At 34.0% G+C, this 15,379-nt stretch overlaps 1 protein-coding gene across 2 annotated transcripts in view; it reads left to right on the top strand.

Moving 5' to 3' along the window:
• Positions 1-15,379, top strand: part of ZNF148 (zinc finger protein 148) — a 104,577-nt gene that overhangs the window by 19,850 nt on the left and 69,348 nt on the right. The window contains exon 2 of one of the 2 annotated variants that reach the window (XM_063100920.1): positions 13,148-13,228. The gene's annotated coding sequence lies outside the window, so the exon portion shown is untranslated. The remainder of the gene's footprint in view (positions 1-13,147; positions 13,229-15,379) is intronic. The other variant, XM_063100929.1, reaches the window with a different exon arrangement.

Genomic DNA, 15,379 nt, shown 5'->3' on the forward strand with positions numbered 1-15,379 from the left:
TTCTACTTTCTGCTTCTATGAATTTGACTGCTTTATATACCTCATGTAAATCAAATCATGAAGTCTTTGATTTTGTGATTGGTTTATTATACTTAGCATAATGTTCGCAAGGTTCATCCATACTATCGCATATTACAGAATTTCCTTTTTTTTTTTAAAGGCTGAATAATATTCCACAGTATGTATATACCATATTTTCTTTGTCCATTCATTTGTTGGTGGACATTTAGTTTGTTTCAACATCTTGGCTATTGTGAATAATGCTGCAGTGAACATGGGTGCAAATATTTCTTCAAGAAGCTGATGATTTCAGTTCTTTTGGATAAATACCCAGAGTGGGATTGCTGAAACGTATGGGAATTCTCATTTTAGTTTTTTGAGTAACCTGCATATTGTTTTCCATAGTGGCCGCACCATTTTGCATTCCCACCTACAGTGTACAACGTTTCCATTTTCTCTATATCCTCACCAACACTTGTTATTTTATTTATTTATTTTTTTAGATCATGGTCACCCTAACATGAGGTGATAGCTCTTTGTGGTTTTGATTTGCATTTCCTTGATGATTAGGTATGTTGACCATCTTTTCATGTACCTGTTGGCCATCTATATGTTGTCTTTGGAGAAATGTTTATTAGATCCTTTGCCCATTTTTAAATCAGGTTATTTAGTTTTTTACTATGGAGTTATAGGAGTTTCTCATATATTTTGGATATTAGCTCCTTATCAGATATGTGTTTTACAAATATTTTTTCCCATTCCATAGGTTGCCTCTTCACTCTATTGATTGTTTCCTTTGCTGTGCAGAAGCTTTTTAGTTTGTAGTCTCACTCGTCTATTTTTGCTTTTGCCTGTGCTTTTGGTGTCATATTTAAGAAATTATTGCCATGTCATGAAGCTTTTCCTCTGTGTTTTCTTCTATAAGTTTTATAGTTTCAGGTCCTATGTTTGAGTCTCTAATCCATTTTGAGTTGATTTTTGTGCATGGTGTAAGATGAGAGTCAAATTTCAATTCTTTTTCATGTGAATATCCTGGTTTCCTAGCACCATTTGTTGAAGAGCTGTCCTTTCCCCATTGTGGATTCTTGGAACCCTTGTTGAAGATCATTTGACAGTATAGGTGTGGGTTCTGGGCTCTCTATTCTGTTCCATTAGTCTGTATGTCTGTCTTTATGCCATTACCGTACTGTCTTAATTGTGTTGTAGTTTTGTAATATATTTTGAAATCAGAAAGTGTGATGAGGCCTCCAGCTTTGTTGTTCTTTCTCAAGATTGTTTTGGCCTTTTGGACTCTTTTGTTGTTTCATTTGAATCGTAGGATTGTTTTTTCTGTTTCTATAAAAAATGCCATTGGGATTTTGATAGCTGTTGCATTGAATCTGTAGATTGCTTTGGGTAGTATGGACATTTTAACAATATTAAGTCTTCCAACCCATGAACATGGGATGTCTTTCCATTTATTTGTGTCTTCTTTAACTTCTTTCAACAGTGTTTTGTGGTTTTCAGTGTACAAATCTTTTGCCTCCTTGGTTAAGTTTAATAAAGTATTTACTCTTTTTGATGCGTTGTAACAGTTATAAATTTTGATGAAGTCATATTTACCTATTTCTTTTTTTTTTTTTTTTTTTACTTGTGCTTTTGGATATGGCTAACTGAGAAGGCTTTGTCTTATCCAAGGTCACAAAGATTTACTCCTATATGTTCTCCTGAGAGTTTTGTTGCTTTAACACTTAAATATAGGTCTTTAATCCCTGTAGAGTTAATTTCTGTATGTGGTATGAAGAAGTAGTCCAACTTCATTCTTTTGCATGTGGATACCCCTTGGTCTTACACCAGTTGCCAAAAAGATTTCTTTCTGCACTGCACTGTTTTGGCATCCTGTCTAAAAATTGGTTGACCATAAATGCAGGTCTTTATTTTTGGACCCTCGATTCTATTCTTTAATCTATATGTTTATCGTTATACCAATACCACAGTGTCTTGGTTACTTTAGCTTTGTAGTAAGTTTTGAAATCAGAAAGTATGCATCGTCATTGTTCTTTCAAGGTTATTTTTTGGGTATTCTGGATCCCTTGCAATTCCATTTGAATTTTAGGATCATTTTGTTCATGTCTGCAAAAAAAGCTGCTAGGATTTTGATATGAGTTGTATTGAATCTGTAGATCAATTTGGCAGAGGTTTGGGTTTTTTTGCAGCTGACCAGTAAGGGGATCTGAACCTTTGACCTTGGTGTTGTGACACCGCACAACATGGCAAAGTATTTTTATCTTAACAATGTTAAGTTTTCTGATCCATGAACACCAGATGTCTTTTTAATTGTTTAGGTCTTTCTTAATTTCTTTTAATGATGTTTTTTATTTTTTGGTGTACAAGTCTTGTACCTGTTTTGTTAAATTTATTGCTAAGTACTTTGTTCTTTTGTTGTTATTATAAGTGGCTTTAATTCTCAGTTTCATTTTTTTGGATTGTTCATTGCTAGTGTATAGAAATATAATTGATTTTTGTATACTGTTCTTATTACTCCGTTTTGTGTTGCTTATAACAAAATACATGGAACTGGGTAATTTATAAAGAAAACGAAATTTATTGCTTACAGTGTCTGAGGCTGGGAAGTCCAAAGTCCATCTGCTGGTGGTGGCAGTGACCCAGAGGTCTCACGTTACAAGATGGTGGAAACAGAGAGAGCAGAGAGCAAGACAGACTCCCCTCTTCTTTTAAAGCCCTCAGAACCATGCCCCCAACCACCATTTTTTTTTTTTTAAGGTGACTGGTAAGAGGATCTTAACCCTTGACTTGGTGTTGTCAGCACCACACTGTCCCAAGTGAGCTAACCGGCCATTCCTATATAGGGATCCGAACCCATGGCCTTGGTGTTATCAGCACCACACTCTCCCAAGTGAGCCATGGGCTGGTCCTGCCGACCACCATTTTTAATCAGTTCACTACTGCATAATCCTACATTCCAATCACCTCTTCAAGGCTCCCCCTTTCAATTACCCTAATAGGATCTCCCACCCTCTTAACAGTCACAGTGGGGGCTAAGTTTCTAATACATAAAACTTGGGGGACACAATTCAAGCTTCAGGGAGTTTTGGGGGGACATAATTCAATCCACTACACTGTGCAACCTTGCTGAACTTGCTTATTCGTTCTAGTAATTTTCTAATGGATTCTTCAATGTTTTCTGTTTATAAGATCATGACATCTGCAAATAGATAGTTTTACTCTTCTTTTTCAATATGAATGCCTTTTTTTTTTCATTTTCTTGCTTAATTTACCTTGCTAGAACCTCTGCTACAGTGTTGAATAGAAGTAGCAAGAGCAGACATCCTTATCTTTTTCTGATCTTAGGGGAAAGAATTCAGTATTTCATCATTAAGTATGATGTTAGCTCTGGATTTTTCATAGATGACCTTTATCAGGTTGAGGAAGTTTCCTTCTATTCCTAGTTTGTTGGGTGTTTTTATTGTGTAAGGGTGTTGGATCTCATCAAAGGTTTTTCTGTAATACTGAGATGATCTGCCAAAAATAAAGGTTTTTGTTCTTTGTTCTATAGATATGGTGTATTATATTAATTGATTTTCAGATGTCAAGTCAACTTCACATTCCTGAGATAAATTCTTGGTCATGGTGCATGATCCTTTTTATGTTTTGGTGGATTTGGTTTGCTAGTATTTTGTTAAGGATTTTTACATCTGTATTTGGAAGATACTGGCTTGTCATTTTCTTTCCTTGTGATGTCTTTGTCTCATTTTGGGATCTGTAATACTAACCTCATGAGTTGGGAATTGTCCTCTCTTCTATTTTTGGGAAGAGTTTGTGAACAGTTGATATTAACTGTTCATTAAATGTTTGGTAGAATTTACCAGTGAAGTTATCTGAGCCTGGAGATTTCTTTTTTGGGGACTTTTAAATTATGAAGTCAGTTTTCTTTAATGGTTATAGAGTTGTTTATATTATCTATTTCATCTTAGTTGACTTTTGGTAGTGTGGTTTTAAGAAATTGGATCAAATTTAAGAGTGTAAAGTTGTTTGTAGTACTGTATTCCCTTATTATCTTTTTAATTGCTGTGGGAGCTGCACTGATATCTATACTGATTTGTGTCTTCTCTTTATTTTGTTGTTACTTTTGCTAGAGGCTTATACATTTTTTGTTTCATTGATTTTCTCTGTTTTCCATTTCATTGATTTGTGTTTGTTCTTTATTATATCCTTCATTCTTTTGCTCTTTTTTTTTTTTCAGGTTCTTGTGGTAGATAATTAGGTTATTGGTTTGAGCTATTTTCTCATTTCTAATGTATGCTTCTAGTGCTATAAATTTTCTTCTAAATACTGTGTTACCTGCATCCCACATATTTTGGTGTGTCATGTTTTTCACTCATTTTTATGTATATATTTTAATATTAGAGTCTTTCTCTTTGACCCAGGGACTTTTAAGAAGTGTGTTGGTTTATTCCCCTGTTTAAAGATTTTCTGTTGTCTTTCTGTTACTGATTTCTAGTTCAAATCGATTATGGTCAGGGAATACATTATGTATTTCAGTTGTTTTAAGTTTTTTGAGGTTTGTTTTATGGTCCAGGATATGGTCCGACTTGATGAATGTTCCATGGGTGCTTGAAAAAAAAATGTGTTTTCTGCTGTTGTTGAGTGGAGTATTCTATATCTGTTAATTAGACCCTGTTTGTTGATTGTGTTATTAATGTAGCTGCTCTGCTTTTTAAAAAATTATTGTTACATCTTTTCCATTCTTTCACCTTTAACTTACTTGTGTTGCTGAATTTGAATTTCTTGAAAGCAGCATGTCATGGGCCATTTAAAAAATCTACTCTGCCAATCCATGTTGTGATTGTTTATTTAGATGATTTGCATTTAAGGTAATTATTGATATGTTAACACTTAAGTCTGCCATTTTATTACTTCTTTTTTGTTTATTTTTTCTGTTTTTTGGTCCTGTTGGTTTTCTTGTCTTCCTGTGGATTATTTGAACATTTTTAGGATTTCATCTTGATTTGTCTATAAATTTGTTTTTGAGTATATATCTTGTTGTAGTTTTTGTAGTGGTGGTTCTGGTTATTACAATATGCATATGTGACTTATAACATATAACAAAATCTACTGGTTTCAATTTTACCACTTCAACTGAAGCACAGAAACCTCACTTCTGTTTTACCTTTTACTTTCTCCAGTTTTAAATATAATTGCCCTGAGTATCAGATGGTGTTATAATTTTTGTGTCAATCATCAAATAGGATTGATAAGACTTAGGAAGAAAAAGAGCCTCGTATATACCTGTATTTCTACTTTTTCAGTTTTTTCTTCTTCCTTCTTTATACTCCAATGTTCTTTTTTTTTGTTAGATCACTTCCTTTCTGTTTGGAAAATTTTCTTCAGCCAATCTTTATGGATAGGTCTGCTAGCAGCACATTCTTTTACATTTTCTTGTTTTTGGCTATGTTTTTTATTTCTTTACCCATTATTCCTGAAAGGTAGTTTCACTGAGTATAGAATTCTTGGTTGGCAGTTCATTTTTTTTCAATATTTGAAAATTACTATGTCATTTTTATTTTTGGTCTCTGTGGTTTTAGATGAGAAATCTGGTGTCATTTGAATTGGTGTTTCATTATGGATAATGTGTTGTTTCTGTCTGGCTGCTTTCAAGGTTTTTTCTTTGTCTTTAGCTTTCAAACATTTAATTATGATGTGCTAGTGTAGATTTTTTAAAGTTTATGCTATTTGGGGTTTGTTCATCTTTTTCGCTCTGCAGGTTAGTATTCACCAAATTTGAGAAGTTTTCAGTTATCATTTCTTCAAATACTATTTCAGCTCCACTTTCTTCTTTCTTTTTTTTTTTTTTTTTTTTTTTTGTCGTTTTTTCGTGACCGGCACTCAGCCAGTGAGTGCACTGGTCAGTCCTATATAGGATCCGAACCCGCGGCGGGAGCGTTGCCGCGCTCCTAGCGCAGCACTCTACCAAGTGTGCCACGGGCTCGGCCCTCCACTTTCTTTTTTCTTTATGGAACTTCAATGATGTGAGTGTTGGGTCTTTTGTTATTGCCCCAAGTTCCTCAAGACTGTTAATTTTTTTTTCCACTTTATTTTCTCTCTGTTCAGATTGCGTGAATTCTTCCTTTCTGTCCTCAAGTTCAGTAATTGTCTTCCCTGTCATCTCTGTATTGAGCCCATCCAGAAAGTTTTGTAAATTTATTATCATATTTTTTAGTTCTGTGATTTCCTTTTGCTTTTTTAAAAAACAACTTCTGTTTCTTTGCTGAGGTTTTCCATTTTTTCACTTGTTTCAGGAGAATTCTTAATTGATTGCTGAAACATTTTTATGATGGCTAATTTAAAATTCTTGTCAAATAATTCCAACATCTGATTCATCTCTGTGTTGGCTTTAGTTGATTGTCTTTTCACTTATGCTTGATTTTCTTGGGTGATTTTCTATTGTATCATGGATGTCTTATCTATTATATTAGGAGGCTCTGGACCAAGACTTGTGTGCTAAACCTAAACAGGGTGACTGCCTACTAAAATAAAAAAATTTGTGGGCTGTGTTGTGGGCAGTCTAATTTTCAGAGCCTTTGCAATCTACTTGATTTATCTGATCCTGCTGAGACTTCCACTAGTCCCTGCTGCTTTGCTTGAGGTAGCAGAGGGGTTTCCTCATGTTGGGTTGCTGGTTATCTTTAGAGGGAGGAGGGTTATGGTGGCCTCTGCCCTGGTGTCTTTGGGTAAAAGTGGAGAGTCTTGCTGTGGCTATTTTTGCCCACTTGCCTCTGTATCTCTAGGTAGAATACTGGAGTCTCAGGCCAACTAGGGGAGGAGTTATAGACCAGGTATGGAAGGAGATGCTCTCTGTGGCCTATGTTGTTGGCTGGGCTTTGAGTTATCTCCCTTGCCTGATGTTGCCAGAGGGACTCCCATTTGATTTGGGGGAGGAGTGTTACTATTTGGTCTGCCTTCTCTTGCTACATTGGTGGTCAGGAAGTGCCAAGTGTGGTTTATCTTCTTCTGTTGGGTGTGGGGACATTAAAATACCCTGCTGCTTTTTTGTTTCTACAGTCCTGGGGTCCCGGATCAGTTTGCTGCCTTCTTGCCACCTTTCAGAATTTTCCTTTGGTTGTTGCTTGTTATTCCTATGGTTTATAGTTGTGCTTAGTGGGGAGAGGCAAAGAAAACAGATTTAGGTCATTTTATCTGAAGTTCAAATTCCTTAATTTTTGTGAACCTGCAACATCTCCATCCAATGGGTTATTTCAGCATTGAAGATAATGGTATATGGATATGTGCTTTGTGAACTTTTAAGAATTATATAAGTTTATGTTTCAATTATAAGCCACAATATCTGACACCCTGGAAGTTTTTGCAAGATAAGTCATATTCAGTTCAAGAGAGTGCTAGGGAATAAAGGCATACTATTTTACTATATGTCTATCACATAAAAATAATTTTGTTATTTAGTTAATTAAAATGAATTTATGAATTTTGGGTATTTTCTTAAAAGGTGTGTTTGTTTAATAGGTTATTTTTATTTAAGATGTTTAACTATTTCAGAAATACATAATAACTATTCCAGTATTTTAATTCTAGCAAACATTTTTTTCAAAACAAGACTGAAAATCTTTTATTTTGCAACCAGTCTAATCTGTTTCTAATTCATAGATCAAAAAAGAAAGATAAAATGTCTTGCTTTTACAGTCCCCAGTTTTCTAATTGAGGATAAATTGTCTTCAAATAAGAAAATGTTTATTCTGTATTAGTACAAGCTAGTGTTTCTAAATGATGAGCTGACTTGATAAATTGACTTCCACCATTTAAAAAAAGTCTCACCAGCAAACATGTTTCATGAATTGTTCAGACAATACAGTTACTGGAGTTATGGAGAAATCATTTGGCTTCTTTGTAGCTACTTCCAAAGTATTCTATTATTTACTCTTATGGCACAGCTCAATTTCCTAATCAGATTAAAAACTATTCCTTTGGGTCAGGGACTGTACCATTTCTTCTGTGTGTAGGCACACCTCTACACTGGGTCCAGTGCCTAGTGTAATTCTTGGCATATATTTTAGACAGAGTATAGATAAGAATGATTGACTTTGGCATTAAGGTGAAAATTGTCAAAAGATGAAATAGAGTATGGCTTTTTGTGGCCCATTTATAAGTTTTCATTTAAAATAATAATTTCCTCCTGTTATTTTTGACTTTTAATAGTTTTTTTTTTTTTTTTTTTTTTTTTAAAAGATGACTGCTAAGGGGATCTTTCTTAACCCTTGACTTGGTATTGTCAGCACCACGTTCTCCCAAGTGAGCTAACCAGCTATTCCTATACAGGGATCCGAACCCGTGGCCCTGGTGTTATCAGCACAACACACTCCCAAGTGAGCCACTAGCCAGCCCTGACTTTTTTTTTTTCCCCCCAATTTTATTTTGTCGATATGCAATGTAGTTGATTATTGTGGCCCATTACCGAAACCTCCCTCTCTCCTTCCTCTCCGCCCCCCCCCCCCCCCAACAATGTCCTTTCTCTTTGCTTGTCGTATAAACTTCAAGGAATTGTAGTTGTTATGTCTTCTTCCCCTCCGGTTTTTGTGTGTGTGTGTGTGTGCGAATTTATTTATTTATTTTTTAGCTCCCACCAATAAGTGAGAACATGTGGTATTTCTCTTTCTGTGCCTGACTTGTTTCACTTAATATAATTCTCTCAAAGTAGCCCTGACTTTTAATAGTATTTTAACATTGTGTTTTTGATCACAAAGAATGATACTTTAAAAATCAAATTTAAATAAAATGTTAAACATTAATTTTTAAATGGTTATTCCTATAATCCTATAACTAGGATGATAATTTCTACAATCTTGTAACTAGGGTTTCTTTATTACATTATTATATTACAAATTTTTTTGTATTATAAACATCAGATGAATTTTTTATTTATGTAACTATCATTGTAGATAGCTCTTTCATTTCAAATTTTATGTAAGTAAGTATTATACTTACTTTGAACATGTTATTTTTTTCTGACTCCCACAACTTTGCTGAGAGTAACATTAAATGTATTTTAACTTGGGAATGACCTTTCCTGTGCTGTGATATTAGACATTTATTAGGAGTTAGAGAATCTGGTTGAAGTCTAGCTTTTCACTCAGATACTGTGTAATCTTGGGCACTAAACTTCTTGAACCTAGTTTCATCATCTATAGAACTGAGACAAATAATAATACCTGCCCGGTAATTGTATGGGTGTTCCATGTGAAATGAAATGTACCATGTGAAAGCACTTTGTAAACTCTGAAGTACTTTATCAGAATATGCTTGTATCATCTTTGAGGAGATTGTTTGAATATTTGCCTGGGTGATCTTGATCTTGATAGTACAAAATCTTTCAGGATTATTTACAAAATTAATGTTTATTCAGTAAAAGTTCATGTAAAAATAAAATAGCTTTTCCTTGAGTTTGGTGGCTTACTAATCTTAAAGACTCATTTCTATCAGTACATTTGGGGAAGGTTTACATAGCTGCTTGATAGTGTATAGGGTCTGCAGTGTGGTAGTGTTAGTTTTGGGGAATGTTTCTCCCAGTAACAGATGATTTAGATTTAAAGGTTCTGTTTCTTTAGTGGTTTCTAGTCTAAGGAGTTTATGAAAATGCTTACTGTTGTGTTTTCTAATGTGAGTGGACCATTGGTTTCTTGGTTGACAAATGTTTACTGGTTAGTTGAATTGAAAAGGCCAAGTACAGGTGAAAATTTTCAGTTGGTGGCTTTATTTTACTCACTTTGGTCAACTGTCTTTTAAGTATCTGATAACCCCCTTTGTAGAATTTTCTGTCTCAACAAAATGCAGTAACTGTATCAGCACCACACTCTCCTGAGTGAGCCACGGGCTGGCCCTGCAGTAACTGTATTAATTGCAAAGTTTTTAAGATTTTTGCTTGATTTTAAGAGTAAAAATGGAAAATGGTTTAAGAAAGATGTGGGTAGGGTAATTTCTGGGGTAGCTGGTTTGAATTTATTGAGCTGTCATTCCTCTTTGGAATAGATTTGGTCATGAAAAGTATACCATTAGACTATTGTTAAGATATCATTTTAGTTCAAAGTATATAAATATACCTCCTTAGAGGAAGTCTTTTTTTTTTTTTTTTTTTTTTTTTGTCTTTTTTGTGACCAGCCGCACCGCGCTCAGCCAGTGAGCACACTGGCCATCCCTTTATAGGATCTGAACCTGCGGCGGGAGCGCTGCTGCACTCCCAGCGCTGCACTCTCCCGAGTGCGCCACGGGATCGGCCCCTTAGAGGAAGTCTTAACAACATTAATTTTGAGAGCAGTTAGTGTAAATTAAAAGAACATACATGTCTATTCTTTGTTTTATCAATGTATAGAAATTCTAACCATATTCATAGAACTCTCTTGCCTGGAACAAGTTTTCTTTCCCCCTTTTAAAACATTCAGAAACCATCATTAAATTATAAAAGTAAGAACTACAACTTGATTAATGTCTGTGTAAGACGTGATCCAGTTAAAAGATGCTAAAGTACTTTAAGCATTTTTAGCTTCAATTCTTATACCATGTGTGCTATAATTTATCCTTTTATTGCTTTGGACTTCTGAGTTCATTGAAAGGGAATAGGTTGCCTTTTTAGCATTTCTCATGGGAGCATAAATAGTTAAAAACTCATAGCATTACACGTTTCAATGAAACTTAAAAAATAATAAGGCTTTCAAAAAGATACCCTTAATTAAGCAAGAACTATGTTCTTTGTCAATGAATAACCTTTGTAGAATGGTCATTTTGGGGACTAATATTAAGGTATATGGTATAATGAACTAATTACAAAACAGGTTTTGATTAGATTCTTTATATTGAATTTTTATTTATTGCCTTAGAAATTTATATTCTTGACAGAATTTTCATGGGTTTTTCTTCTACTAACCCATCTTTTATCTGAATCTTGCTTCATTAATTCATAAAACCTCATCTTTTACAGTCTTACTTTTCTAGGCAAAGATCACAGTTAAAACATAATTTGGTAGACTTAAAGTACACCCTGCAAATGAAATAGATATATTTTGAAAATTCTTTATCAGTAGACATTGTGTATGTTCCTAGAACCACACATGAAGTATGTGAAATATTTGAAAAAAGCTAAAGAAGTTCTTCCTATCTCTCAAAGTACATGCAGTTTTTGTAGCTTTTCTGAAAGAGTACTTCTGAAATTAGTTATTAGCATTCTTTTAAAACCAAGACTAGAAATTAAATTTGATAGGAGTAAACTATTCTTTACATTGCTAAGAATTTTCATGGTACATCTGATATAGTGTTTACTAAAATTTGTGGCAGACTCATCAGTAGTTTGGATCTCTTTATTGTTAAGACTTTCAAATCTTTTTTAGGGAAATTTCCAAGGGTAACATAACGTTGCGAGAACCCTACTAGCCTGGTTTTGAGACCAGGTACTGTCCTCTCATTAGGTTGAAGTGCCTTGGGTGACTCTCCTACAGGCCTTAGTTTCATTATCTATGCTTCCATAATTGAGAGATAGTGTTGTGTGGTGGCCAAGCTTCTGCAACCTGATTTCCTGGGTTGAAATTCCAGCTTTATTTAATCATTTAAAAAATACTAAGTGTGTGCTATATGCAAGACACTGTTTTAGGCCTTGGAATAATATGTCAGTGAACAAAACAGACAAAAATTCCTGCCCTTGTGGAGGTTACATTATAGTTGGGACAGAAAAACAACATGGTACATAAGTAGGTTGTGTAATATGTTAAAAGGTGGTAAATACTATGCAAAACAAGATAAGTGGGGGATTGGGTGAGTGCACGTGGGGGTAGTTTGCAATTTTAAATGATGTGGTGGGAAGAGACCTCATTAACAAGATGATAATTGAGCAAAGACTTGAAGTAGGTAAGAGATTTAGTTATGAGGATCTTTGGGGGAAGAGTGTTCCAGACAGAGGAACAGCCAGGGCAGTAGGCCCTAAGGCTTACTGGAACATGCTGGAGATTCTAGGAAGATAAAGAGGTCGGGTCAGTGTAGCTGGAGTGGATTGAACAAGGGGGAGAGTACAGAAGATGAAGTTGGAAAAATGAGAGTTTGGTGGGGGTGGGGTGGGGTGGGGTGGGAATATAGCACAATACTGCCTATAGCTCCTTGTAGACCATTATAAGGACTTAGGTTCTGCCACTTACTAGTGTGTATCCTTTGGTAAATTATGGAACACTTTAGTTTTCTCTTCTTTAAAATGTTAATAACATTACAGGTCTGATAGGTTTGTTGTTTGGATTGAGTGATTTAATACCTGCTAAGTTCTAGGAATACAAGGGAGCAAGCATATGAGCGGGTTCTTCAAAAAATCATGGAAAGATTCATATTATCTTTTAATTCTGTTTTTTACATGAACTTTAAAAAATTTTTCATTATTTATTATTAGCATATTCATTATTACAAATCGTGATTTTTCTTTATGCCCTTTACCCAACCTGTCACTCCCCAAACCCGTTCCTACCTCCTGGTTACATGAAGAAATGATCTGTGTCCAGGATCGATCAGTACCAACACAGAGTATTAATTTTCTGTTTTAGTCTCCCCTAAAAGTTTGATTACAGCATAACATTTAAAAAACATTGGTGGACCATTTTAGCATTATTAAATACCTTTTGCCTTGAAATTTTTAAATATTATTTTTGTATATTAAAATACTACATTCTTAATATATTTAGACTTGAGCAGAGGAAATATTACTGTGGGATTTTAGCAAGAAATAGTACAGTTTGAGTAATGGAGAGTATCATCATATGATTTTAATGAAACTCATTTGTGCTTTCCTTCCAGTTTTAAGATATTTAAGATGATTCAAGGTTATTGTCCTGACTTTAAAGAAACCTTAATCCTTAAGTAGAAGTTAAGTATGAAAAAGTCCAATTCATGTCTAAGTCATTTTTTTTATCTTTGAGATATCATTTAGCACTGATGGGTCATTACAGTTGGACTGGTAGTTGCTACTAATTTTATTTAATTCAACAGTGTCAACCATGGAAAGAATTTTGTTAGATTTAGCACATTTAGATTAAACTATTTGACCTGACTTTAAGAATGTGTCTAATCCTGATTCTTTTGGGGGATAACCTGTATTTTTGTACTTATGTAGGATAGAGGGAGGAATCAGCAGCTTGGAAATTCAGCCAAGTGATCTGACAGGATGGGCATTTGCCTGACATATTTCATAGAGGTAATTCAACATTGTTTTACTCAATCTTTTATTTTTTACCTGTGATAGATGTCCATGTGCTTGCACATGAGCATATGTACTCACAGCTGTTGGGTAGTACTCTGCATTTACCGGACAATCCCTTTTCCTTTATACCCACTTAGGTATAGAATGCATATTATATATAAATAACTTGATATCACTATATGTAGATGTGGACAGATGTGTACATTGAAAAGAATTAAGATTGTTAGTTTTGTAGGATGAAATTCATAATCTTCTCTCACTTAACTAGATTACTTAGATATCTCTTTTAGGCCTCAGTTACCTTATGTTGGGAAAACACATGATCCTTTTCTTTCTTATTGGCCTATGTTGGTGCATATGTCATAAATGTGCTTTTATCTTTTAAGCAATGTGAAAGAAAATTAAATATTTAACAGTTCTCAAGGTATTTACATATCTGTCAGTGACACATTCTCATGTCAATTATTAAGGATCGTAAAAATTCTAAAGTTTCTCTGTGAATTTTTAAATTTATTTTGAGAAGTCTTTTAAAACTTGAGGATTGAAAATATTAGCAGTTTTAGTGGCCATGTTTTAGGATATTTTTCTTTTTCCCTATATTCTGATAATTGTCATGTTCAATATTTTTCACTTCTTTACTTAGGTTTATTATAAGAGGAGTACACACTTAAGCAGGAGAAAATGTTATAAAGTCAGAAAAAGGTTTTTACCCTTTCTCATTCACTGTTAATATTGTTTATCCTTCAAAACATTTTCTATACATATATAAGCATTTATATGGGTACTTATAGTTAATTATTCTTTACACAAGTGAGATCACACCATATATATTATTCAGCAACCTTCTTTTTTTTTTTTTTTTTTTAACTTTCATATCTTTCCGTATCATTCCTTTTCATTTCATTCTGTGTGGTCAACCAGTATTTGGATGTACCATAATTATTTTAATTAGTCACCTATTTATGAATATTTAAGGTTTTAGTTTTTTTGCTGTTATGAATGGTAATGTAGTGAATATTCTTGGATACAACTTTGCACATATTTCTAAATATATCTGCAGTATAAATTCTTAAGGGAAAAATTGTTGGGTCAAAGAGTGTGTACATTTAATAGTTTAATGAATGAATTGCCTGCCTTACTCAGAAAAGAATGCCCAATACCAGTAGTCTCTGACAACACTGGTTAGTGTCAGACTTTTTATCAGCACCACACTCTCCTGAGTGAGCCATGGGCTGAGTGTCAGACGTTTTAATATTTGTCAGTTTTTTGTTGATTAGCTTTCCTTATCTTTTATTATGTGTGAGTTTGAGCATTTTTTCTATTATTGTTGGCTATATGTATTTTCAGTGATCTATTTGGTCATGTGCTTTGCCCTTTTATGGGTCTGTTTGTATATTTGTATATTAAGGAAAGGAGCCCCTTGTTTTTATTTTTAATTGACAAATAATAATTGTATATATTTATGGGGTACAAAGTGATGTTTCAATAGATGTATATACTGTGGGATGATCAAATCAGGCTAATTATCATATCCATCACCTCAAATATTTATCATTTTTTGTTTGCCTCTTGTCATTTGTTAGGCAAATTATTTTTGCTCAGTTTTTGCTGATCTTTTGATTTTGATTTTGTTTTTGCCTTACAGAAGTTTTGATTTTTTTATGGTTGAATACAGTGATCTTATCCTTTATGGCTGGGGTGGAGTGGGAGGGGGGAGGCAGTTTTGTGTAAGGTTTAAAAGGTCTTCATTATTGATTGTAGGACTCACTTTTCCCTCCACATTATAACATCTCTGAATGACATGAATCCCTGACTTCTTACAGTTTAACACGTCTTTTTCTTTCTTAGTGAAATATAAAATAGTTGTGCATCTTAATATTGGTAGTTTCCAACTTAGTGAACTGCGGTACTTGAAAAAAAGTTATAAAAGCTTTCCATTACTTCTTATGGTTTGAATTGTTTAAAATCTCAAATTACATTGAATATTTTTGGTATAAGCGGTAAGTATAGAGATCCAGCTTTACTTTTTTCCAGATGGCTATCCAGTTGTCCTCACTCCAGTTACTGAATGATTAATTTCTTTTCTACATATTTGAAATTGCACATTTTTCTTTTACTAAATTTGTATGTATTGGGGGGCCTGTT

Source organism: Cynocephalus volans, chromosome 1 (genome assembly GCF_027409185.1).
Source record: "Cynocephalus volans isolate mCynVol1 chromosome 1, mCynVol1.pri, whole genome shotgun sequence".
In the NCBI taxonomy this organism is placed as follows: Eukaryota; Metazoa; Chordata; class Mammalia; order Dermoptera; family Cynocephalidae; genus Cynocephalus; species Cynocephalus volans.